Source organism: Dromiciops gliroides, chromosome 3 (genome assembly GCF_019393635.1).
Source record: "Dromiciops gliroides isolate mDroGli1 chromosome 3, mDroGli1.pri, whole genome shotgun sequence".
In the NCBI taxonomy this organism is placed as follows: Eukaryota; Metazoa; Chordata; class Mammalia; order Microbiotheria; family Microbiotheriidae; genus Dromiciops; species Dromiciops gliroides.
The window spans coordinates 368989151-369016723 of NC_057863.1; the positions used below are offsets into that span (position 1 = coordinate 368989151).

At 34.0% G+C, this 27573-nt stretch overlaps 1 pseudogene; it reads right to left on the reverse strand.

Moving 5' to 3' along the window:
- Positions 1-3353: 3353 nt before the first annotated feature.
- On the reverse strand, positions 3354-3965 carry LOC122747631 (annotated as a pseudogene).
- Positions 3966-27573: the final 23608 nt, after the last annotated feature.

Here is a 27573-nt window from a genome sequence, read left to right on the forward strand (position 1 = left end):
TCTGCCATCCCTTCAATCAGCCAATCAGCACTCCACCTTTTTCTTTCCCCTTCCCCATCTACTTCCCTATAGGGCAAGATATCCAACTGAGTGTGTGTTATTCTCTCTTTGAGCCAAATCCAATGATAGCAAGGTTAAAACAGTGTGCACACTGTTCCTTCTTTCCTTCTGCTGCAATAGTTCTTTTGCACCTCTTCATTTAATCTAAATTTCCACAGTCTATATCCCCTTTCCTCTTCTCCCATTACAATCCTTTTTTCACCCCTTAATATTTTTATATCATCACACCAACATCAAATTATAACCAAACCCTCTGTCTATGTATCCTTCTATATACCTTAATGTAGATATAGTTACAAAGTGTCTTCATTCCATTTAGTGATGCAAATATTTTAACCTCATTGAATAACATTTTTCTTGTTTATCATTTTCATGCTTCTCTTGAATCTTGTATTTGAAGATTGAATTTTGTTTTCAGTTCTGCTCTTTCCAACAGGAATTTTTGACGTCACCGATTTCATTGAATGTCCATCTTTTCCCCTGAAAGATCATGGTCAATTTTGTTGAGCATTTGATTCTTGGATATAATTCAAAGTCCTTTGCTCACTGAGGAAATACCATGTCCAAAGTCCTCTGATCTTTTAAGGTTAAGCTGTTATGTCCTGTGTAATCCTTACTTTCTCTCCTTGACACTTAAAGTCTTTCTGTCCACTTGCAGTATTTTCTCCTTCACGTTCTGGAATTTGGCTACAATATACCTTGGAGTTTTCATTTTGGGGTCCCTTTCTGAAGGTGATTGGTGGGTCCTTAAAATGAGTATTTTACCCTTTGGTTCTCAGATATCGGGGAAACTTTCCTTGATAGTTTCCTTGATAGTTTTTTTTTTTTGTAAATCATGGTTTTAAGGTAGTTCAGTACTTCTAAAATTGTCTTCCTGTATCTATTTTTCAGTTTTCTTGTTTTTCCCATGAGCTATTTTACATTATCTTCTAGTTTTACATTATTTTGGTTGTTTGAATAATTCCTGATGTCTCATAGAGTCATTAGCTTCCACCTGCCCACTTTTGTTTTTTCAGGAATTATTTTCTTGAGTTAGCATTTGCACCTCATTTTCCATTTGGCTAATTGTATTTTTTTTTTTTTTTTTGCAGGGCAATGGGGGTTAAGTGACTTGCCCAGAGTCACACAGCTAGTAAGTATCAAGTGTGTGATGCCGGATTTGAACTCAGGTCCTCTTGAATCCAGGTTCAGTGCTTTATCTACTACGCCACCTAGCTGTCCCCAGCTAATTGTATTTTTAAAGGTATTATTTTCCTCAGTCAAATTTTGTCCTTTTTCCAAGGTATTGACTCTTTCTTACATAACTCTCATTTTGTTCCCCAATTTCCCTTTTACCTATATTTGATATTTTCAAAAATGCTTTTTAAGCTCTTCCAAAAGGGTATTTTGATCTGTATACCAATTCGTCTTCCCTTTTGAAGCTTCATATCTTTACATTTTGATAATGTTGTCATCTGCTGAGTTTGTGTTTTGTTCTTCCCTGTTGCCATTGTATCTTTGTATAGTTAGAGTTCTTTTCTGTTCCTTATTCATAGTTTAGCCTATTTCATGACTTTTAAGGTTGTGCTCTTTTCCTAGAATAAAGTGGAGAAAGTTCCAAGCTTCTTTTTCTGGGGGCCAAAGGCCTGATCACTAGCTTTCTGATCTGAGGCCTCAGTCAGTGACTTGCTTACTGCACTGATATAACCTGTCCTACTTGGACCTGTCATGTAGAGGGTACCTCTGCTCGCAGATTTCCTTCTGTGTTGGCACTGGGGGGCGTCCAAAATGGCTGCTTTGTCACTAGCCTGCTGCGCCAAGACCATAGCACCTCAGCTGCTGATTTCTGCTGTGGCTAAGAACCTCCCATTGGTTGGCCCATACACCTTCATGGCTCTGCTATGTTCCCCTTTTACCTGAGTGCTACAGACCTTTTCTGAAATCCTTCTAAGTTATCTTAAACGAGAAGATTTTTTTGATTCCAACTTTTGTACATTTTGTAGCTCCAGTATCCATTTAGAAGCTTGATTTAGGGGCAGCTAGGTGGTGCAGTGGATAAAGCACCAGTCCTGTATTCAGGAGGACCTGCGTTCAAATCCAGCCTCAGATACTTGACACTTACTAGCTGTGTGACTCTGGACAAGTCACTTAACCCTCATTTCCCGTGGGGGGGGGCGGAAGAAGAAGCTTGATTTAATGTTGTTCCAAAGGGAAATTTAGGAGAGCTCAAAAAACTTCCTGGTTTCTTTCCACCATCTTGGCTATCTTAGTATACTTTTAAATGACTTAAGTTAACCCTTACCTCAACTTTTCTTCACAGTGTAGACTTTTAATATAGAAAACAGAGGAGAATAAAGTAAAGAAGAACTATAGACCAATATTATTAATGCTTTTATTTAAAATTTTAAATACAATCATCTTAGACTCTTTCATTTCATCTAAGAAAGTATTTATTTTGATTAAATTAAATTTATACTATGAATATAAGGAAAATTTGACATCATATAAACAATCAACTTAATATTAATATGAATAATAAAAATACAAAATAGCAGGCTTATGCTAATGGATGCTAAAAGTAAAAATATAGCACTATATCTATCTATATCTAATCATCCATATGTATATCTATATCTACATCTATATCTACATCTATATCTACATCTACATCTACATCTATATCTATATCTATATCTATATCTATATCTATATCTATATCTATATCTATATCTATATCTATATCTATATCTATATCTATATCTATATCTGGTTCAAAAATAACATCAACTTATAAGCAAATAAACATTCTTATATAAACAGAATCCTGGGTAGAAGTCTTGGAAAGAGGATCCCTTTGGTTTATATACAGATATATCATTAAAATAGGGTTTATGAGAGAATCAGCACTATAAACGGTAAATAGATTTCTTTGGTGTTTATTTCATATTATGGCTCTAAGGATTCTATGGCTCTAAGGATTCTAACTGCAAGGTGCTCTCCAGTCTAATTTCAGGTTAACTCTGTTCTGTAGTTTCACAGCTGATCTTGGAAGTTTGTGAAATGGAAGTTCTGGAGGGCAAGAAAGGAGGATTGCCACCAACTGGCTCCATTCCTCCCCATCTCAATGGTTTAAGTATTTGAGACATTTTTTGTAAGGAGTGATTATTTCATGAATCATGAGTTTATGTGGTGAATCTATTCGGCTCCCTTGTACAGAATGGTCACCCTTTCATGGGACATCCTGGCCTTTGAGCTGATACAGAGCAGGCCACATAGATAAACAAATTATCCCTTTGTAAATTCTTCCTTCACTTTCACCAGAAACACTCCATGCTCTTTTGGACACCTTCTATCTCACTCAGGAAGTTATAGAACTAGGGCAGGGTTAATTCTAGATACATGTTTTTGGTCTGGTTTCATTTTTCAACCACCAACTTCAATTGTTAAAAAAAAAAAAAGACACTCCATACTTTCTGCAGTATACTACTCTCCAGTGTCACTCCAAATTTCCATTCCATATGTATAAGATGGATGATCATCAATGTCTGTCTTAATGTCCATCATGCAAACGTAGGAGATTTCTGTTTCCATGTCTCAGGAAAATAAGTGGCTTTTTCTTTATTGAGTTCTAGAGCAATGATAAAGTCTCTGACCTACTCATTAGTAATATTCTTCAGCAAGGCACCATTAGGTGCTAGCAGAAGGCTTTTCATAATATTCTTTAAGGCACCAAGGGTGATCTGATTCTTTGTAGCAAAACCATACAGTTGAGCCAGAAATGTTTCAAGCTCCTTGGATTGAACCAAAAATCAGGAAATCACTTTCGTCAGTGTTGCAAATTCCTCCATGTTCAGCTGGTTCAATTTCAACATATCCCTCTCTACAATTTCAGGAATGGGGTCCTGTATGAGGTGAAAGAGACCCATGGTCACACGCATGTGTGCCACCATCCTGCCCTAGGTAGGTGGAGCCTCACCTGGACATCTGCTGATGTGAATGTATTTTTGTATTCCACTCTGTGTGTATTCTTCACTCTTTCAGAAAAATGTTGTCCAAATGCAGCTATTTCCTCCATCACTTCTGCCTAGTTTAATTAGATTTCTATTAAATAGATTTTTATTGTATAGACTTTTATTTTTATAGACCCCTCAATTGTGTGATATAATATTCTCTAACTCTCCCTTCCTTCCCCTCTACTAGTGAATTAATTTCTTCTTTTACTATTATTATTATTTGTCATGAAGACAAATCTGAATGTTTTCCAGGCCTTCTCTTTAGATTTTATTATGACCCCTAACAATAAAATTGAGAAAAGACATATCATTTCTTCATCTTAGTATGTAGGCTCTTTATTCTTATTTAGTCCTTTAGCATATTTCATTCCCATTTATCTTGTATTTATCTTTCCTCCTGCATTTCAACCAAAGCACTGCAAATCAACTCTAACATCTTTATCAGGAATACTTAGCAGCAATTTATTTCATTATGATCTACTTTTCACCTTGTAGTGTTATACTCAACTTTGATGGAGAAGTTATTGTCTTTTTTTTGAATTAAGAAAGTATTTTATTATTTTCCAGTTATATGTACATTGTTTTCAACATTTGTTTTTATAAGATTGCTAGTTTGAAATTTTTTTCTCTCCCTACCCTCCCCCCACCTCTCCACAAGACAGCAAGTAATATGATATAGGTTATATATGTACAATAACATCAAACATAATTCTGCATTATTCTAGTCATGTTATAAGAGAAGAATCAGAGCAAAAAAGGAAAAACCTCAAAAAAGAAAAACAACAATGAAAACAATAGAAATAGTATAGTTTGATCTGCATCTAGATTCAATTGTTCTTTTTTTCTGGATTTGGAGAGCATTTTCCATCATGAGTCCCTTGGAGCTATCTTTGACCATTTTTTTTGCTGAGAAGAATCAAGTCTATCACAGTTGATCAACACACAATGTTGTTGATACTGTGTACATTGTTCTCCTGGTTCTGCTCGTTTCACTCAGCATCAGTTCATGCAAGTCCTTCCAGGTTTCTCTGAAATCTGCCTGCTCATCATTTCTTATAGCAAAATAGTATTCCAGCACATACATATACCACAACTTTTTTAGCCATTCCCCAATTGATGAGCAACCCCTTAATTTTCAATTCTTTGCCACCACCAAAAGAGCAGCTATAAATATTTTATACACGAGATTCCTTTTTGCTTTTTTATGATCTCTGTGGGGAAAAGACCCAATAGTGGTATTGTTGGTCAAAGGGTATGCGCAGCTTTATAGTCCTTTGGGCATAATTCCAAATTGCTCTCCAGAATGGTTGGATCGGTTCATAGCTCCACCTACAACGCATTAGTGTTCCAATCTTTCCACAGCTTCTCCAACATTTATTATTTTGCTTTTTTTGTCATATTAGCCAATCTGATAGGTGTCAGGTGGTACCTCAGAGTTGTTTTAATTTGCATCTCTCTAATCAATAGTGATTTAGAGCACTATTGTCATATGGCAATAGAAAGCTTTGATTTCTTCATCAGAAAACTGCCTCTTCATATCCTTTGACCATTTCTTAATTGGGGAATGATTTGGATTCTTATAAATTTGATTTAGTGGAGAGAAGTAAAGGTATATATAGACCTGGGGGTTAGACTCAGGAGGGGGACAAGGATGGACGAGAGATGCTGAAAAGAAGTTCGGACAAGGAGACGGGATGAGATGAACAGTAATGCAGGACTAGGAGCAAGGAGGAAAGGCCAGTGGACAAGATTAGAGGGACGGCAAAGGCAGCAGAGGGCAGACTGATGGAGCAGACAGACAGAAGGTCAGTGAGAGAGAAACACAGGGGTTCAGCAGCAATAGTAAGGAGAGGAAAGTTAGAAGCAGCGGGATTTACAAAGTGAAAGGGGCTCAGAGTTAGAATAAAGGACCTGAGTGCCCTAAGGCAAGTGGCGGCTAAGGCTCTTATTGTATTCAAGAAGTTCCAAGCCACAGCAGGTGGGAAAGAGATGAAGTGGAAAGAGACCACAGGAAAGCAGTCAGGTTGTACATTTTATTTCCCTGTATTCTTAAGTTTAAATAGTATCTTATAAATAAACTCTGTTTGGATTACTTAGTTAAGAGGCTTCTTAATATTTTGCTTATCAATTTGGGAATGGAGCAGTGTGGTGGAACTTTATAAATGGCCCATGCTAAGTTAACAGCAGTCAGATAGCCAAACAGTCAACCATCCCAGATTAGACCTCCAGTCAGCTTTAGCCCCCAAATTAGGCCTAGTCATTTAAAATATTTTTACATTGGTCATAAACTCTTCTCTTTTCCAAAGATCTGAAAGGCAAACTATTCCTTCCTCTCAGAATTTACCTATGGTATCACCTTTTATGTCTAAATCATGTACCCGTTTTGACCTTATTTTAGTATAAGATGTAAAACGTTGGTCTATGCCTAATTTCTGCCATACTATCTTCCAGTTTTCCCAGAAGTTTTTGTCAAATACTGAGTTCGTGTCCCAAAAGCTGGAGTCTTTCGGTTTATCAAACAGTGCTTTACTAAAGTCATTTACTACTGTGTCTCCTGTGCCTATCCTATTCTATTGATTCTCCACTCTATTTCTTAGCCAGTACCAAATGGTTTTGATGACTGCTGCTTTATAGTAAAGCTTCAGATTTGATACAGCTAGCCCACTTTCCTGTGCATTTTTCCATTATTTCCCATGATATTCTTGACCCTTTGATTTCCAGATAAATTTTGTTATGCTAGCTCTATAAAATAATTTTTAGGTAGTCTGATTGGTATGGCACTGAATAAGTAAATTAATTTAGGTAGAATTATCATTTTTATTATATTAGTTCAGCCAATCCATGAGCAGTTGATATTTTTTCAATTATCTATATCTTATTTGATTTGTGTGAAAAGTGGTTTATCATTGTGTTCATAGAGTTCCTGGGGTTGTTTTGGCAAGTAGACTCCCAATTATTTTATATTGTCTACCATTGCTTTAAATGAAATTTCTCTTTTTCTCTCTTGCTGCTGGATTTTGTTGGTCATGTATAGAAATGCTGAAGATTTATGTGGATTTATTTTATATCCTGCTACTTTGCTAAAGTTGTTAATTGATTCAAGTACTTTTTAGTTGATTCTCTAGGATTCTCTAAGTATAGCATCATATCATCTGCAAAGGTTGATAGTTTTGTTTTGTCCTTGCCTATTCTACTTCTTTTGATTCTTTTTTCTTCTCTGATTCCTAAAGCTAATATATCTATTTCAATATTAAATAATAGAGGTGATAATGGACATCCCTGTTTCACCCCTGATCTTATTGGGAAGGCCTCTAACTTATCTCCATTACATAGAATGCTTGCTGATGTTTTTAGGTAGATATTGTTTATTATTTTAAGGAAAGCACCACCAATTACTAAGCTCTCTAGTGTATTTGTGAGGAATGGGTGCTGTATTTTGTTAAAAACTTTCTCTGAGGGGCAGCTAGATGGCACAGTGGATAGAGTGCTGGCCCTGGAATCAGGAGTACCTGAGTTCAAATCCAGCCTCAGACACTTAACACTTACTAGCTGTGTGACCCTGGGCAAGTCACTTAATCCCAATTGCCTTACTAAAAAACAAAACAAAACAAAACAAAACAAAACAAACAAAAAAAAAAACTTTCTCTGCATCTATTGAGATAATCATATGTCTTTGGTTAGTTTTCTTATTGATGTGGTTGATTATGTTAATAGATTACTAATGTTAAACCAGCCCTGTATTCCTGGTATAAATCCCACGTGGTCATAGTTTATTATCCAGAAGATTACTTGCTGTAATCTCCTTCCTAATATCTTATTTAGAATTTTTTCATCAATATTCATTAGGGAAATTGGTCTATAATTTTTTTTCTCTGTTTTTGTTCTGACTGGTTTTGGTATCAACACCATATTTGGGGCATAAAGGGAACTTGGTAGAACTCCACCAAGTGTTCCAAATAATTTATATAATATTGGAATTAATTTTTCTTTAAATATTTGGTAGAATTCACTTGAAAACCCCTCTGGCCCTGGAGATTTTTTCTTAGGGAGTTCATTAATGTCATGTTCAATTTCTTTTTCTGATATGGGCTTATTTAAGGATTTTATTTCCTCTTCAGTTAACATGGGCATTTTGTATTTTTGTAAATATTTGTCCATTTCATTTAGATTGTCAAATTTATTGGCATACATTTGGGCAAAATAGTTCCTAATTATTGCTTTAATTTCCACTTCATTGGTGGTGAAATCACCCCTTTCATTTTTGATACTGATAATTTGGTTTTCTTCTTTCTTTTTTTAATCTAATTCACAAATGTTTTATCTATTTTATTGGTTTTCCCATAAATTCTATAGTTTTCTTGGTTTCAATTTTATTAATTTCTCCTTTAATTTTCAGGATTTCTAATTTAGTATTTAATTGAGGATATCTAATTTGTTCTTTTTCTAACTTTTTAAGCTGCATGCCAAATTCATTGATCTCCTCTTTCTATTTTTTATTCATGTAAGCAGTTAGAGCTATAAAATTTCCCTAAGCACTGCTTTGGCTTCATTCCATAGGTTTTGGTGTGTTGCCTCATTGTTGTCATTCTCTTGTATAAAGTTATTAATTGTTTCTATGATATGTTGTTTGACCCACTCATTCTTTACAATGAAATTATTTGGCTTCCAATTAATTTTCATTCTACCTTTCCATAGTTCTTTATTACATGTAATTTTTATTGCATCATGATCTGAGAAGGATGCATTTACTATTTCTCCCTTTCTCTATTTAACTATGAGGATTTTGTGCCCTAATACATGCTCAATTTTTAAAAATGTGCCATGTACTGCTGAGAAAATGGTATATTCCTTTCTATCCCCATTCAGTTTTCTCCAGACATCTATCATAGCTAACATTTCTCACATTCTATTCACATCTTTATCTTCTTTCTTATTTATTTTGTGTCTAGATTTATGTAATTCTGAGAGGGGAAGATTCAGGTTCTCCACTAATATAGTTTTGCTGTCTATTTCCTCTTATAACTCATTGAACTTTTCCTCTAAGAATGTGGATGCTATACCACTTGGTGCTTACATGTTTAGTATTGATATTTCTTCATTTTCTATATGGCCTTTTAACAAGAATTAGTTTCCTTTCTTATCTCTTTTAATTATATCTATTTTTGCCTTTTTTTTTTTTTTGGTCTGAGATAAGGATTGCTACCCCTACTTTTTTTACTTCAGCTGAAGCATAATATATTCTGCTCCAACCTTTTATCTTTACTCTGTTTATATCTCTCTGCTTCACATGTCATTTTTTTGTTTGTTTGTTTTTTTGCAGGGCAATAAGGGTTAAATGACTTGCCCAGGGTCACACCGCCAACAAGTGTTAAGTATCTGAGGCCAGATTTGAACTCAGGTCCTCCTAAATCCAGGGCCGGTACTTTATCCACTGCACCACCTAGCTGCCCCCAACATATGTTTCTTGTAACAACATATTGTAGGATTGTGGTTTTTAATCTGCTCTGTTATTCACTTCCATTTTATGGCAGTTCATCCTCTTCCCATTCACAGTTTTCATTAATAGCTGTGTATTTCCCTCCATTCTATTTACACCCTTTGTACTTCCCACCCCCTTCTTTCACCCTATTCCTCCTCACAAACGTTTTGCTTCTTACCCATGCCTCCCCCAATATTCCCTCCCTTTTATCAGCCTCCCTCCCTTTTCTTTACCCTTTACTACCCTGGTTCTGCCCTCCCTTCTATTAGGCCCTCCCTTTCCCCCTTTCTCTTTTACTTCCCTCCAGAATATGCTAAATTTTTTATCCAAATTAATACATATTTTATTCCCTCTTTGAAGCAAATCTAGTGAGAGTAAGGCTGAAACAATATTCCTCCCCTCCCTTATTTCTCTGTTGTAATAGTTTTTTTTGCACATGTTCATATGATTTAATTCACCCCTTTCCTCCTCTCCACATAAACTAGTTTTTAACCCCTTAATTTTCCTTATGTCATCACATCAAAAGAATGGATATATATTATACCCTCTGTGTATAATCCTTCTGTCTGCCCAAATATATATATATGTATATATATATATATATATATATATATATATATATATATATATATATATATGCATGCAATTCTCAAGAGTTATAGGTATTGTTTTCCTATGTAGGAATGTAACCAGTTTAACCTTATTGAATAACTTTTTCTTTTTCTCCTCGTTTACCTTTTTAAACTTCTCTTGAGTCTTGTATGTTAAGATCCCATTTTCTATTCAGTTCTTCTCTTTTCATCAGAAAACCTTGAAAGTCCCCTATTTCATTGAATGTCCATCTTTTCCCCTGAAAGAGAATAATAAGTTTTGTAGGATAATAGATTCTTAGCTGCAATCCATGCTCTTTTGCCTTCTGGAATATCATATTCCATGCCTTGTGATCCTTTAATGTTGAAGGTGCCAGGTCCTGAGCAATCCTAACTGTGGCTCCTTGATATTTATGGTATCCTCCTTATTTTTTCAGGGTGAGGCAATTGTGGTTAAGTGACTTGACCAGAGTCAACACAGTTAGTAAATGTCAAGTGTCTAAGGGCGGATTTGAACTCAGGTCATCCTGACTCCAGGGCCAGTGCTTTATCCACTCTGCCACCTAGCTGCCCCACTCCATGATATTTAAATTGCTTCTTTCTGGCTGCTTCTCCTTCACCTGGTAATTCTGGAATTTGGCTACAATATTTTTCTTTTGGGGTCTCTTTCAGAATTTGATTGGTAGATTCTTTCAATGGCGATTTTATCCTCTGATTCTATAATATCAGGGCAGTTCTCCTTGATAATTTTCTGGAATATGGTGTCTAGACTCTTTTTCTGATCATGGCTTTCAGGCAGTCCAATGATTCTCAAATTGTCTCTCCTATATCTGTTTTCCAGGTCAGTTTTCTTTCCAATGAAGTATTTCTCATTTTCTTCTATTTTTTTTCATTCTTTTGATTTTGTTTGACTGATTCCTGGTGTCTCATGGAGTCCTTAGCTTCCAACTGTCCAATTCTAATTTGTATGGCATTATTTTCTTCAGTCAGATTATGCATCTCCTTTTCCATTTCTCCAAATGAATTTTTAAGTAATTGTTTTCTTCAGTAAATCTTTGTTCTTCCTTTTCCAAGCTGCTGATTCTTTTTTTCATAGTTTTTTTGCATTGCTTTCATTTCTCTCCTCATTTTTTCTTCTGCTTCTCTCAATTGATTTTAAAAATCCTTTATGAGCTCTTCCATGGAGGCTTTTTGTTCTTGAGACCAATTCATCTTACCTCCAGGGAATTTGAGAGTACTGTCCTTATCTGAGTTTGAGTTTGCCTCTTCCATGTTGATACAGAAGCTCTCAATGGTGAGAGCTCTTTTTTGTTTGTTTCTTGCTCATATTGTAGCTTATTATTATTTTTCAAGGTTGAGGTCCACTCCTCAGGCACCAGGGTCACTGTTTCAAGTGTCTTGTATGGGAAGATATAGGCTATGTCACTGGCTTTCTGCTCTGATGCCTCTATGGCTTGCGGATTTCTCACCACCCTGGGCTTGCTTCTGACATGCTGGGATAGACAGGCTTGGCTGCACCTGTCCTGTGGTTGGCCCCCTAGTTGGCAGCCTGCCCTCTCAGCTGGTGCTGGTGGATCTCAACACTGGCCCACTGTGCCAGTAGCCTGCTGAGTCAGGTTCAATGGGCCTCAGTTGCCTCCCACTGGCTTGGTCTGAACCCCGTCCACACTGTGCTGAGCTGAAGTGTGCTGTGCTCCTTCCCTGCCCAAGTGAGACTGACCTTTTCTGAAGTCTTTTAAATTATCTCTGTTTGGAAAATTGTCATTCTCTTTCTGTAGGTTCTGTAGTTTTAGTATCTGTTTAAAGGCTTGATTTAATGTTGTTTTAAGGGAAATTTGGAAGAGCTCAGGCAGCTTACTGACTTTCTCCCCCATCTTGGCTCCACCTATTCTTGTCTTTTAAATACCAAGTTCCAAGCAGAGAGCTTGTGTCTAGAAGTTGAAGCTAAATTGTGTGTCTCATTGTGACTGAAATAAACTATACTCAATTATTTTTCTGCCTGTCTTAAGTACTTTAAAATTTTATTTTATGTTTGCTTTGTCAGATCTGGATTTTGGCTATAATGTTCCTGGGTGTTTTGATTTGAAGTTTTCTTTCAGGAAATAATTAATAGATTCTTTCTATTTTCATTTGAGTCTCTAGTTCAAAGAAATCTATGCAGTTTTCTTTTTAAGATTTCTTGAAATAGGCTACCTATACTTACAATTTTAAACTGTGGATTTTAGATATTCCAAAGAATCTTATTTTATATCTTTGATCTATTTTCTGGATTAGTTGTTCTTGTTATGAAATACTTCCCATTTTCTTCCATTTTTCAGTTTTTTTTAATTTTGATTTTGGTATTTCTTGTTTTGTTTTGAATTTTTGTATTCATTAGCTTCTATTTTGTCCATTCAGATTTTCTGGGGCGGGCAAGACTTTATACCTTATCTGTCTAACTGTTAATTCTCTTTCTAATTCTTTCTTCTATAACTTTCATTTCTATCCCATGTTTTTCTTCTGGCACTTTCATTTTACACACACACACACACACACACACACACACACACACACACACACACACACACACTTAAATACCCTCTTGCTTCATATCTTCCAGGAATCATCATTGAACTTGTGACCAAGGTGTGTTTTTCAATGATGTCTTGCTTATAAATGTTTTAAAGTTACTATGTTTTTCTGGGTTGGTATCTTCAATGTCCCTATGACCATGACCTATATTATACTGGGAGTATATCTTTATTTTCACATTCTTCTAGCTTCCTTATCAACTTTAGAATTTTTCTGAGGGCTTTACTTTGTATAATGTGAGAGGGATGGTGTAGGCTGGAACTTTTCCTCTCTTCTTAGTACAAAATAATGAAGAACAAAACATGAAAAATTTCATTAGAAAAATGACTGACCTGGAAAATGGATTGAGGAGAGATAAATTAAAAAAAATTATTGTACAACTTGAATGCCATGATCAAAGAAAGAGCCTATATGTGTATGTGTGTATGTATATATATATATATATATATATATATATATATACTTTTATGAAATTGTCAAGTAAAACTGGCCCAATATCCTAGAAATAAGGAATAAAATAGAAATAAAAAGACTCTACCAAGTACCTCCTGAAAGAGCTATCAAAATGAAACCCTCAAGGAATATTATGGTCAAATTCCAGATTTCTCAGTTTAAGGAGAAAATAAAGCAAGCAGCTAGAAAGAATCATTTCAAGTATCATGGAACCACTGTCAGGATCACACAAGATTTAGAAGGTGGGAGGGCTAGGAATATGTTTTTCCTGAAAGGCAAAGGATTAGGATTACATCCAAGAATAACCTACCCTGCAAAAGTGAGTATAATCCTTCAGGGGAAAATTAATATTTAATAACAGATGACTTTAAAGCATTTCTGATGAAAAGACCTGAGGTGAAGAGAAAATTTAACTTTCAAATATAAAACTCAAGAAAAGCATGAACAGAAAGAGAAATCATAAGGGGATAAATAAGATTAAATTATTTATATTTTTATATGGACAGTTTATAATTGTAATTCCTAAGTAATGTTATTAAGGCAGACTATACACAAACATAGGGCCTTTGCATGAAATGACTATGATAAGATGATTTCAATAAATAACATTAAGATTATTTTGAGAAAGAAGTTATTGGGAAAAGAAGGATATACTAGGGCAAGGGAGAAGGGAGAGCAAAAATGGTGAAAATTATCTCATATAAAAGTGGTCTAAAAGGAAGAACTTTTCAATGGAGAGGAATATGGGTTAGTGGAGAAAGTGCTTTTGAACCTTACTCTTATTGGCATTGTCTCAAAGAGGAAATAATGTAGATATACAGTTTAGTAGAGGATTCTAACTTTCACTACAGGGAATTAGGAAGGGAAGAGGATAAGATAAGTGGAAGGTGACTGATGGGGGGAACAATTAAGGAAGCTAGTGGTCAGGAGCAAAACAGAATTTTGAGGATGGACATGGTAAAAAGATAGATGACTAAAGATAGGATTACAAAGGTTTGAGGGAGATAGACAGTTAATAATAACTGTGGATGTGAATAGGATTAACTCACTCAGAAAATGGAGGTTGATAACAGAATGGATTAGAGCCTGGAATCCAACAATATGCTGTTTAGACGAAACACACTTGAAATAGAGACCAAAACACACACACACACACAAAGTAAAAATAAAAGGTTTTAGCAGAATCTATTATGAATCACCTAAATTTTAAAAAATATATATCAGAGGTGTCAGAGTGGATAGAATGCTGTACCTAAAGTTGCAGAGATTCATCTTCCTAAGTTCAAATTTGTCCCCATATTCTTACTAGTTGTATATCCTTGGGCAAGTCATTTAACCCTTTTTACATCAGTTTCCTCATGTGTAAAATGAGCTCAATAAGGAAATGTAAATTACCCCACTATCTTTGTTAATAAAATCTCAAATGTGGCCACACAGTCAGACAAATTGAAAGTTAAGAATTTTTTTCCATCTCTTTAGTAGTATGGAGAAAAGTAATGATAAAACAAGAAGACGATAACAAAAGTAACAACAATATAGTAAATATCACAACACATTTTCAATTTGAACTCTATTGAACAATATGAGAATGATTTTCTCTGATGATAATGATAGTGATGATGATAAGAAGTATCAAAAACAACAATAGCTGGAATATATATTGTGCTTTGGTTTTGTAGAATCAAAGCAATCTAAAACAAAACAAAAAATAAAACAACTCTACTTGTAATTTTTTTTATTTGACCTTCATTTTATTTAAATGATTACAATCCCTATTATATAATCTCAAGGTCACTTACTAAACACCAAATGAGGTATCACTCAGTATTTGGTGAAGGATATAAAGCATAATTATAGATCATAATCCTTGCCTCAAGAAATTCACAATCTAAAACTGGAAGCTGAATTAGATGAATACTCAATAATAGAAAATTTTAGTATTTGAAACAGAGGCAAAAATATTCTTAGCTTTTTCATCTTCATGAGAATGATTATATTTGTTTCCAAGATGAATTGATGTTTGTCAAGATATTTAAAAATGGAATTTCAGCAAGTTTTTTCACACACTAGTGTTGTCACATCATCATTCTTGAATTTTAAAGAGGAGAAGCACTTTCTAGGTGAAAGTGTTACAATAATATCCTTTTAGTATTTCAGTAATAAACTATCTTCTTATTTAGAATAATTATTGTTAATAGTAAGACAAGAGCAAGTGTGTCTACAAACATATATACATTGTGTATATATGGACACATACAGACAGACATGTATTCATTTATGTATATAAGTATGTATCACAATGAAGGTGTTTTGAATCAAAAGGACAGATCTTCAGCTTAGATCAATAATATCCTTGGAAGCATTTTTATTCTGAAGATCCATCCTAGAAAGCAAGATTTAGTTTGTCAGAGGAAATAAGGAATGGTGAGAATCCGTTTGGCCATTTCTTCTATGGCTCAGAGATATTTATTTCAAATTAACTCTGTTCAGAAAATAAGAATTTTTTTGTCCTAAAATATTAATTATATTCCTTGAGCTGACTGGCATAAACTTATGTGATATAATTCCCACAAATGGAATATTCTCTAACAAGAAATTGGTAAAGAATTAAACCCAGTAAATTTGTTCTATTTCTCCTGTCTCCTAAGTCCTTGGATACCTGGTTGGATGTAATATGTGTCTGTTGTCATGGGTTTGGTATTTTTGGATACTCAGATAACTATAATTACATACTCTTTCCTCAACATTATGAAAGCCCATTTCTGAAGCAGACTTCTGATGTGCAGGCTGGTGATTATCCTGTCACCCCAGCCTACATTTCTCTCCTTGTACTGCTGCCATCGCCATTTCATCCTAAAACATTAAATGAGATAATGAAAAAAATGCAGATCTTCTGAATTCCTTTATATCCCCATTCCATTCTTTTCTTCTATTTTGAGCATTATCCAGTGGCCGGTGACTCTTTTTAGTCAGCTAATCATGTGCATATATAGATGGCAAGTACTCTTCTATCCTGTGTATGTAGGTTTTATTGACCTACTTACATGCCACCTCATTTAGCACCGTGGCTCTCAAGGATAAGGAGAAAATGAGCCAAAAGCTAGAAGGACCTCAATAGCAAAAGCAAAGTAGGATGTATGTTTTCAAACATTTCACATCTAAAAAGGCAAAATATTTTTATTAGAACTATTTTTAAAAGGAGAAAAGACTGGGTATCATGTACAATGAATCTTAGTAGTAAAAGCTTTTATTGTTTGGATATGTGTGAGTATATAAGTATATGTATGCATGCATGTATATGTATGTATATATGTAATACAAATATAAATATACATATATACATACTCACTCATAGATGTTTAAAATTCAATCATAACAAACAGTAAAAAAAACACTCTATTTTCATCCTTTTTCAGCACTGTGAGTTCATTTGCATACAGGAGACTTAGAAGTTACTGCTGGTTTGCAAGATGAATTACTGTCTTATTAACTTACAAGAACATAGTTTCTTTAGTATTTATGTGAATAACAATTGAGTGTCTTTTGTTTCTCTCCCCTTCATCTTATGAAAAAACAAAACAAAACATTAAGCATTTGGATACTGTGCACTTCTGAATTTGTAAGTATTCTGATTCTCTTTGATAAACTTCTAGGGAGAATGTTTTCATATAAATACTGGAATTATCAAGCTGCAGAAAAAAATGTGCCATATACATATTGTGCATTCTGCTTTGGATTTGGAATTCTAACTTCTCAATGTGTTCTAACTCTTCCCCAAGCTGCTTCTTCCCTACTCCTACTCCCATTGGCATTTACTTATTTTTCTTTTCCTAGAGGATACTTTGTTTCTGATATTCTACTAACTCTGCTTCTTTACTCAAAGTCAAATTTGACTCCACATATTCCAGTAGCCAGCAAAGGAAAAAGGGCAGGCAGCTGTTTTTCTTCATTCAAAATCCATATTCTCTTCTTAAAACAAAATAAGGTGGCAAATCATAGAGGAAAAAATATTTTTTAAGGAAAAAAAGCTTTTTTTCCCCTTTCTGATTTAGTTGATGCTGAACTCACCAAAGCAGACAATATCTATTTTTGTGGAATTTAGTGTACTATAGATGATTAACAGAAATTAAATCAATCTGAAAATACTTTTAAAATAATGCTTATGATTATGTCCTTCAAATGAAACTGCTTAAAATGTTTTCTTAGACATCTATGTTATTCTCGTCTTTCTGCCTATCTTCTTTTCCCTAAAGGGTGAAGAAACTAATAGATTCATAAAGTTCTGTTAGTACTTATCACTTATTGATACAGAATCTATAATATCTATGTATCTCTCTATATATCAATCTATATCTATATCTATATATCTATTATCTATCTAACATCTATCTATCTATCTATCTATCTACCTATCTATCTATACTGTGTCATTTGAAATATTGGGGGGAAGCCTCTGTCTGTTCTATATTATTGGAAAATTTAGCTGGGGTTTCTAATATATTGCTACTTTAAAATTAGAGGCTATTGCACCAGTTTTTGGCATTAATCATTTATGAATCATATTAAATGGCTCTGAATTAGAGTTCAGCAGACCTACATTACCTTGATAGGAGAACAAGGCCGGAGTCTTGGCTGACTCCTCCAGTGTACCAGGCCAAGTGCAAAGCAAGCTTTCTGCAGACCAGAGGAAAGGGGACCCTTACACACTATTCTAAGCTATTTGGCTAGCATCATTCAAATCTATTGGTTTACTGTACCTGAGGGTAGTCCCTATTAAAATGAGCAGTACATCATGCTGAAGTCACAATCCAGAGGACAGACCCTCAGAGGGGAAAATGCTTTCAGGTAGGTGTGGTTTTAATCTCTGTTGTCTTTACTGAGAATCTGATTACTATTTCTAAGGACTCTGGGCTGATTCTGAGAAACCAATTAGAGTTTCTGAGTGCAGGGGGGGTGGTCTCTGGGTCTTCTCCCAAATCCCCAATATTAATAATTATTTTCTAAGAATACACATATTTTATATGTGTATGAATACAATATGCATTTTATATGAATACAATAAGCATAAGATTATACAGTTGAAAATTAAATATTGGGTTTTTTTCTGCCCATCTTTTGCAAAAAATAATTAATAAACAGATCAGAGAAATTAATTTTAAAGTATCTCCTACAAAAAAACATCAGAGAACAGGTTTCCTACGGGACAAAATGAGATCAAATCAGTGAAATTATTTTTCATGGTTTCTCTTACAGGAAAAAACAGATCAGAGACAGACAGAAAAAAACATAATACCAATTTAGTTTGTCCCAAGAAGAAAGATCATGTCAAGACCCCCTCCTATGAAGGGAGCTCAGAGACTCCCTCTTTCTGAGGGTATATAAGGGGTTTTCGGGGATTTTTTTAGGGGTTTTTTGTTCACTAGTTACAGTGCTGTCAGTTTCAATAGTATGATACAAAATCAACCCAGAAGCAAAAGAAGTTTAACAATTTCAGCTATAAGTATGGAGAAAATATAGAGGTATCATGATAAGATTACAGGATTCTAAAAAAAGGGTTTGGCTACATGAGGGCACTCAGGTGTGCCTATAAAATAGGAACTTACTATCCTGAGGGAAAAGAAGTCACCAGGTAGGGACTAATCTGCTAGCTACCTTGGTTCAGCTTGGAGCTCAGTTGAAGGACATTTTGCTCCTATTAACCTAGGGTGTTCATTAAAAAAATACTTTTGGATAATAAAGCAACTCAATCAAACCCAGGAGATACACACATTCATAGTAACAACAGCAATTATTAATAGGACTCTTAAAAGTTTGTAAATTTGATTAATTTTTTCTTGAATAAATAATTAAATCTCCTTTGTAAAAAAAGAAACAAAAAACTAGTCCAAACAGCAAAGATAAGCCATCATAGACATAACCTTTAGCTTAAATAACACCTGTAGATTTAGTAAATAGATTGATAAGACTTTATTATTTAGTAGTAATTTAGAGTAAGACCTATACCTTTCCTTATCGTTTAGTAATAAATAACAGAGTAAGACCCATATCTTTGCAGAAATAAAATAATCATAGAATTATAAGATTTTTTAAAAATGCTAAATATCCTAACAACTAGTGATAGGGGAATAACAAATATTAATTTACATTTTGTAGTAAGTATAAGTTAAGTCAAAGCTTCTTAAACTGTAGTTCTCGACCCCATATGGTCTTGTGTAACTGAATGTGAGGGTTGTAAAAAAATTGCAGTAAATATTTTATTTCTGTACCTATTTTATATATATACATACCCAGGGTTGCATAAAAATTTCTTGGGGGCAAAGGGGTCTTAAATGCAAAAAGCTTAAAAAGTCTCTAGTTAAGTAATCTTATCGCTGAAGTCTTTTCTCCTGATAAATATGAGGATGGGGGTTGACAACTAGCTTAACAACCATCAGCAACAAGTCCCATTTTCCCAGACCCAGTTTCCCTTTTCTCTAGGACCCTTTGAAGGAAGTCCCACTTTCTAGAAAATGAGAAACCATGACAATTGATCTGTGTGTTTCTTACAGTTTCATTTCTGTTTTCAAAATATAACAGAAGCAAAGCAAAGGTTTCTTTGCTAGAATTAAGAAATCCAAACTTGTCAGGTGACTTGTCTTGTCCATTAGAATTACTTTCAAAACATGTTTCTATATTTTTTTCACTTATTTTTTGTCATAAAATTCATCACTGTAAATCATTCCTCAGTTGGCCATGTCTCAAAGATATGTTTCAGCCTATACCCTGAGTCAGTTAACAACTTTTTTATTTTGTTTTATGGATCACAGGCTCACAATCTTCATAATAGGTCCTTAGGAAAAATGTTGGTTATTGAGTTTACCAGAGTTAAATCTTTCACTGCTGTTTGTCTTTATAATTTTGTTTTTATTATATACATTATTTTCATTTTGTTTTCTTCATTCGTCATCAGTTTATAAAAATGTGTCCTTTTCATTTATCTGAAAGTATCAATTCTTAAAGAACATTTTATTCTTAACAATAATTTTCCAGCATGACGGAACATTCATTAATAATAAGAAAATGGGATTGAAACTTTAAATGACACAGTGGGATTCATTCTTTCATATGAAGAGTTGGATTTCTGAGTGTCACATCATTTTTGTACAACAAGAGCTCAGATATAATCATTTTTCTTTCCTGAGAGTTTATGAATTTTATAGATGCCTAACTCCTAATATACTTTGAAAGGGAAGTAGATCAAAAAAGTCCTGCTGAAAATTAAATTCAAATATTTAGCTAGATTTGGGAATACTCAAGGCTTCGTTATATTATAAACTATTTGAATAAAATGATTATATTAATATTGTAGTCCACCAATTTCACACAAAAAATTATTACATGGCTACTAGATACATGGGATTTAGTTTGCTCAGATACAAAGACAAAAAAAAAGTAAGTCCCATGCTTATTGACTTTACATCTCTTGCATGTCTTAAATATCTTATCCAGAAGCACTGAACACATTGTCATGCATGCCTGGGCCATGCAAAAAGTCCCCTCTAATGCATTCTTACACATTTTTGGACATAGAACATTTAAAAGGTTTTTTTTTTCCATTTACCTAGCAACTGAACAATTAATCTGTTGTCCTTCCCCACAAAGTATCAATTTGATTATAGACTTTCTATAGTTGTTATCTCCCAGTGCTGAGCATATAACTTGCAATTTAGGAATAGGAGTTCAGTAATTTTTTTTTCATTAAAAAAATAAATTTTATTATGTTTTTGGTGTTGTTGACTTTGGAATAGACCTATTTATTACTAATGAAGAACTTTTTCTACCAATTCAGATAATCAACTTCTCTGAAATTATTGATCTTTAAGAGTTGCTGGGTGAATTTATACATTAAGGTAATCTGTTCAAGGTCACATGGACTAAATCTCAGACTCAGAATTTGAACCCAGAGCTTTTGGATTCATAGCAATGCTCTTATATGCCATATTGTACTTCCTTATAGACTATTACTAGCTTTATTAAATTGATCAAAGCAAGAATGAGATTTATGGAGAAAGACTAACTTGGCCAGAATCTGGTAGATATATTGTAGAGGATGTTTTTTAAGTGGGTTTTAAAATTTTTTTCTGAACAAAAATAATATTTTGTTTTCCAACACTTTTATAAAACATTTGTTGCATATCGGTTATAATCCAAATGGCAGGGAAGATCTGTATATGTGTGTGCGTGTGTGTGTGTGTGTGTGTGTGTGTGTGTGTGTATATACTCAAATATTGGCCTGAATTGCCCAAGCTGCTTATTTGCTTTATCTAAGTGCATTGGATAATAGCCGCCAGACTTCTTTATATTGTTCTATGGAGACTAGAAATAAAAATCCAGCGTTTGATGGCAGCTCTTCAAAGGCATTGCTCATGAGTCATACTCATATTCTAATAATTATCAAGTGCATGATGAATTTCAAATGAAGTTGTATTCTTTGAAGTCAAAGAAAAGCATACATTTCATGCCCCAGAGTTAATAAAAATAAAAATGCAAGGTTTGCTCAGTGATGACAACTACAAAAGCATTGTTAAAATAATGGCCTTACTCTTCTTCTCACATAATAGTAAAGTGACTGTTAAAGAGCTTCAGGGAAGTTTGGCAGATTGAACAAAATTGATGAATAATGGCTTTCAATCAGGGTTACTAAATAGCAAAATCATAGACTTCATTCTAGTGTGGTTCATCATATTTTCCAGAATTCTCTTGTAATCATAAAAGAATGTCTTTATGTGCATAGTACAATACCGTGGAACATACTCATGAAGCATTTTTATTGACAGGGTTTTATACAGAGAGTAGAGACCTTAAACTTCATAACACTAATCTATAGAAAGATTTAAAAAAGAGATTCCTGAGAGTCAAAGGAGGCAGAAATTAACTGAGTCAAATGATAAATGAATTTTTTTAAGCTGGTAGACAGAGGATGATTTGAAAGCAGATATGGTGCTTAAGTGTGGAATGAAAGATTAGTCCCAAGAAAAAATTATGATTTGGCAGGGTCTGAAAAATTAGGGGACAGAATCTATTGAAGAGGGATTCAGGAAAATAATGATCAGTTAAAAAAACTTGCCCTTATCTTGAATACAGGGGCCACAATGTTTCCATCACTGACATAACCAATTTAAACAAACTAAAAGAAAAAATAATCCTCTACAATATATCTACTATAGTCTGGCCAACTTAATGTTTCTGCATAAATCTCATTCCTGCTTTAATCAATTTACTAAAGCTATTAATCTTTTAAAAGGAAGTACAATATGGCATATAAGAGCATTACTATGAGTCCAAAAGCTCTGGGTTCAAATTCTGGCTCTGATATTTAGTTCATGTGACCTTGAACAGGTTACCTTAACCTATCAATTCATCCAGCAACTCTCAAAGATCAATAATTTCAGAGTAGTTGATGATATGAATTGGTAGAAAAAGTTCCTCACTAGTAATAGTTTTATTCTAAAATCAACAAAACCAAAAATGTAATCAAATTTCTTTTTTTAATAAAAAAAAACATTTATTGAACTCCTATTCCTAAGTTGCAAGTTCTATGCTCAGTACTGTGAGATAATAACCAGAGAAAGACAGTCGATGATGAAGTTGACACTTTGGGACGAAAGACAATACATTAAGTGTTCATCTGTTAGGTAAATGGACAAAAATAAATTAAATGCTCTGTGTCCCAAAAGACATAAGAATGCATGAGAGAGGCAAATTGCATAGCCCAGACAGGCATGTTAGGTGGTCAGGAGGTCAGATGAATACTGGGAAACTTTAAGTCATATAAGCGGTACAATTAGTAAAGCCAGGAAATCCTTAGAAAGCAGTGTGACAGGATATGACTAGATTTAGTTCACAGTCCATCTTTCCTGAAGGAAAAGTTGAGGACTCTCATTAACCCAAGTCATTTGTGGTGTCAAGAAGTTTGGATTGGTTTCTAGGTTGTCTGGGGCAAGAGTTGAACAAGTCAGAGTTTAGGTGGATCTGACAGAGATGATATATGTCTTTCTCTTATTTTTAGTACATATGAACAATTTCTACAATTGTTTATAGTATGTACTTTTTTGTTTGTATTAATAAAAATGGCATATAGAAAAATGGAGAAAGCATATGAAGAGACAGCCAAATATAGCCACAGAATACAACTTCAACACACGTGGGGAAAAGGGCAAGGAGAAAATGATTTGGAGATTATTGTGTAGGGGTAAAGAGTTACATTTTTATTGTCAACATCTTCAAGTATTGATTGACTCTTTTCACTTCTTTCTAGTTGTTTCTCTGTCTAATCTTTGAGCTTCAGCATTGCCTTCAACTTTTGAATGAGCAGGAACATTCTTCCACTCAATATTCATGTTGAAGGTCAAATTATCTCATTTCATGAATTGGTCTCTATGGACAAAATCAAAATATTGGTAGTTTTAGTTGTTTTCTAGCCACTTTCTTTCCAGTTGTTAATTAAATCAGTCATACCTTTGATGTTAAGTTCATTATTTATGCAAACAATGAGTTTGTCCTTATTTTGAACTTTTGCTCTTTGGAAGCTGCTTCTAATGATGCTCTTTTGTTTGTCTGTTGCCCAGAATGTGTACCACTTAGATTACGATCTGTTCCCAAGTAAACACAAATACCTCCTTTTGCCTTTTCTCTTCCATTATTTTTGTAGGCACCATTGATATAGACAGTGTTGGGGTCTGATACCTGCTGTGGTTGCCCACACCAACTTCCAGAGCCTTTAGTCTGCCAGTCATAGTCATAGATCCATAAGCTCCTTGGATTGTGTTTTCAGTCTCTCCAAACATTTGGTAGGAAAAGATAATGACTCTGACCTTCAGAGAATGTCCTAATCCAATTTTCTTATCAGCAGTTCTTTCTTATTTCATCTCCACCTATCCATAAGTAATTTGTTTTATGTACCATGTTCAGACTCACCTTCTTTACTAACCTTGCATTATGTAGTTAACTTCCTTATTTTCTACTCTGCCATCACATATATGTTCATATAGAGAAATATCGATGCATATATTTGTATATATGGATATATATAAATATGGAGATATATATATATATATATATGCTTCATTATTATGTACTTTCTCCAAATTTTTACATGTTCATCTTTCCCCCTCAACTAAATTGAAAAGTCCATGTGGAAGAACAATGTCTTCTACTTCTTTATTTTCCCTTTGTGGCCTTGTAATTACATTGATATATGTGATTATTGTCCAAAAGTACTTAAAATTGATGGCTTGATAAAAGGTTATGGTATTTGAATAATAACTGAAATCCATAGAGAACTTGAGTGTTTGCATAATTTTTACTTTCATTACCTACCGTAAGCCTCAAAACAACAACCCTGTGAGATAGGTTCTATAGGTATTATAATAATTATATTGCAGATGAAGAAAATGAGAATCAGAAATGTTATCTGACTTGTCCACAAAGTACTAGCAAGCATGGGCAGTAGAATTTAAACTTATTTCTTGTGGACTTATTTTCCAAACCATAACCCATGTTATGTTAGCAATATGAGAGCAGAGTTTCAAAGGAAAATAAAAGATGAAGAATATTTAGTAAGGAGCTTAAAATAGTAATAAGATAAAAAGTAATACATTCCTTAGTATCTTAGGATATTAAAGCTGTAAGAAATCTGAGAGATTAACTAGTTCAAATTCATTTCTCACACTTAAAACCTAATTCTCTTGATTCCATGTCAAATACTCTGTATGCTATGCCAAACTACCAGTGATATTCCCATCAAACATCTTTCATTCATTTATAATCTTAGTCAATTTCTAGACTGAAATCTTCTGATGTGTCTCTTGCTTAGAATGTGTCTGATGTTCTTCTGGCAGAGTTACATTGCCCAAAAGAACCAAGAGAAAGATAACTTACCCCCCAAAAAAATGATCATTTGTGTAATGGTTCACAATATATATGTACATAAGGAGTACTCTAGACTATCTCCCCAATCCAATTTAATTCAACCTTTTCCCCAGGTATATTTGTTACTTCATCAATTTGCCTATTTACTTCTCTTGAGAAAATAGAGGAAAATAAATATAGATAAGAAAATGTGTTTTTTACTCTACAGAATAATAAAATGAACTCTCATAATCTAGCTTCTCTTACATTCAAGAAAGTTAGTGCTTTATAATGAATATTGAGCCTGCCTTAGTGTCATGAAGACCTGGTTTCCATTCTTGCCTATGGCCTGAGAAGACAATTGCTGCGATATTAATTATTAAAAATAATTTTTTATCTTTGTTTCATCACTTTTTGCATCATCTGCCTAATTATCCTCATGCCATTATGAGAAATTAAAAAATCTAATATAATTGGTAACAGGTGTCAAGGCCAAATTCAACACTGTATTTATCATGACACCTGAGATAATTATGGGGGTTACCATAAAAGAACAGAAAAATGATGGGATATGAGCATTCCCACACTTGAGCAATATATACTGCCCATGCAGTATGCCAGGTTTAAAATAGGTGGATGGAATATATGTCCATGCCACCGAACATATTGGAGGAAACTGAGTCAGACTTAATCAGATGCATGGGATTGAGATGTCCATGGCATCAGGCATATAGGAGGGAGCATAGAAGCCAGGTGTAGAAGTGAGATGGGTGGGATGAATACTTCCAGCCATCTGTACAATATTGTGGGGAAAAAGAGAATAAAATATTAAACCAAGAGAATCCAACCTCAACATTTGTCAAAAGCCGTTCCCTCGGCCATACCTTGACTTCATGCATGTCTCCCCTCATGTGACAGTTCAGTGTCTGCTCTTGCATGTATTCCTCTTGTGATTGGATGGCATCTTGGCCAACTGGCATCTGATAACTCAGAATAAAGGCAATTAATGTCTTAAATGATAAGTTCCCATAATCCAAGTCTCATATGGATTTAAAATTGAGGATAATAAATGATTGCAAAAAATGTGAATACATCTTGACTCAAAATATAATATATAATTATGCAACAATTTCAAATAATACCCCTTTTTTAACTTAGTATACAATTACTTTTTTGAAAAATCTGAACATATTTAAATACAAGTTAAAGCACAACAGAATCTCAAAGAAAACTTTTTTTTTGAAAAAAGAAAACTTTTACAAATGTTCCCCTCTTTTTTTTTTTGGAATATGCTTATCAAAAATAATACTTCTAGAATCAATTTACACTTGCCATGGCAACCAATTTGCCAGGGAAATGCTTTAAAGAGTTTGATCAAATAATCAGTTGAGAAAAAATAACAAAAACAAACAACTCAGAATATGGGAGCACAATACTCCTAGAATTAATATTGTATAATAAAATCAAAACCATCTTGCAATGTTTCAAAATTAGATAGACAAATGAATAGAAGAAAATACACATGGAACAATAAAATACAGTGAAATTCAAACTAAGGAAATCTAAATGAATATGAACTTAATATCAATAAGAGTATTATAAAATATAAACTTGATCACATGACTATAAAAAGCTTTTGTCTGTGCCACTGATTCTTATCTGCTACTGTTATACTAGAGAATTCATGTATAAGATGATGTGGTCTACTTGCTAAAAGAAGATTATGTAATAATGTCTAAAAGAAGATTATGTAACAATGTCTAATATAATCAGCTATTTACATTCATTTATTATTTATATGTCATTATACTCTGGGTATGGTTTGGAATTATTGTATATATCACTAATATATTCTCAGTTATGCAGCATAGCACACATTTTTACCATCATATTGTCTTTGGTGAAATTAATGAGATTTCAGAAATATGGAAACTTATCATTTCAGAGACTAACTTGCTGTGAACTCTGATGCAGGCCCTGGAGAGAATATATGTGCAACAAAAGGAGAGACAGGTATACATAAGTCCATGGTTTGCTTATGATGGTGACTATGTAGAGCACAATTACTAGGCACAGTCTAGTATTCATCCTCTCTCCCTCCTAATTTAACCTAATTTAACTTAACTTACTTATCTTTTTATCTCACTCAGTTGAATTCACCTGTGGCCTAGCACAATCACTGGCTGTCTCGGAACCATGAGATATGGTATGATAACCTTTCCATAACATTTTCAGGTGTCATGAACACATACTAAATTTGACTTTGATCCAGACACATGGTGGTAAAAAGTGTTACTGATTGCAAAATGCTATGCTAAGGTTTAGTAAAAAAAAAAAATACAGCAATTCAAACAGTTAAAGAAGAAATCCAGCTTTCCAGACCAGAGTCCAGAGTCCAGAATCCAGACCAGAGTCCAGAATCCAGTTTTCCAGACCAGAATCCAGTTTCCTCCTGATGACATCTTACCACTTCAAGAAGACAAGAGAACTCAGAGACTTTATATGAACTGTTTTGCTTTATTAGCTTTTACTATCTCCT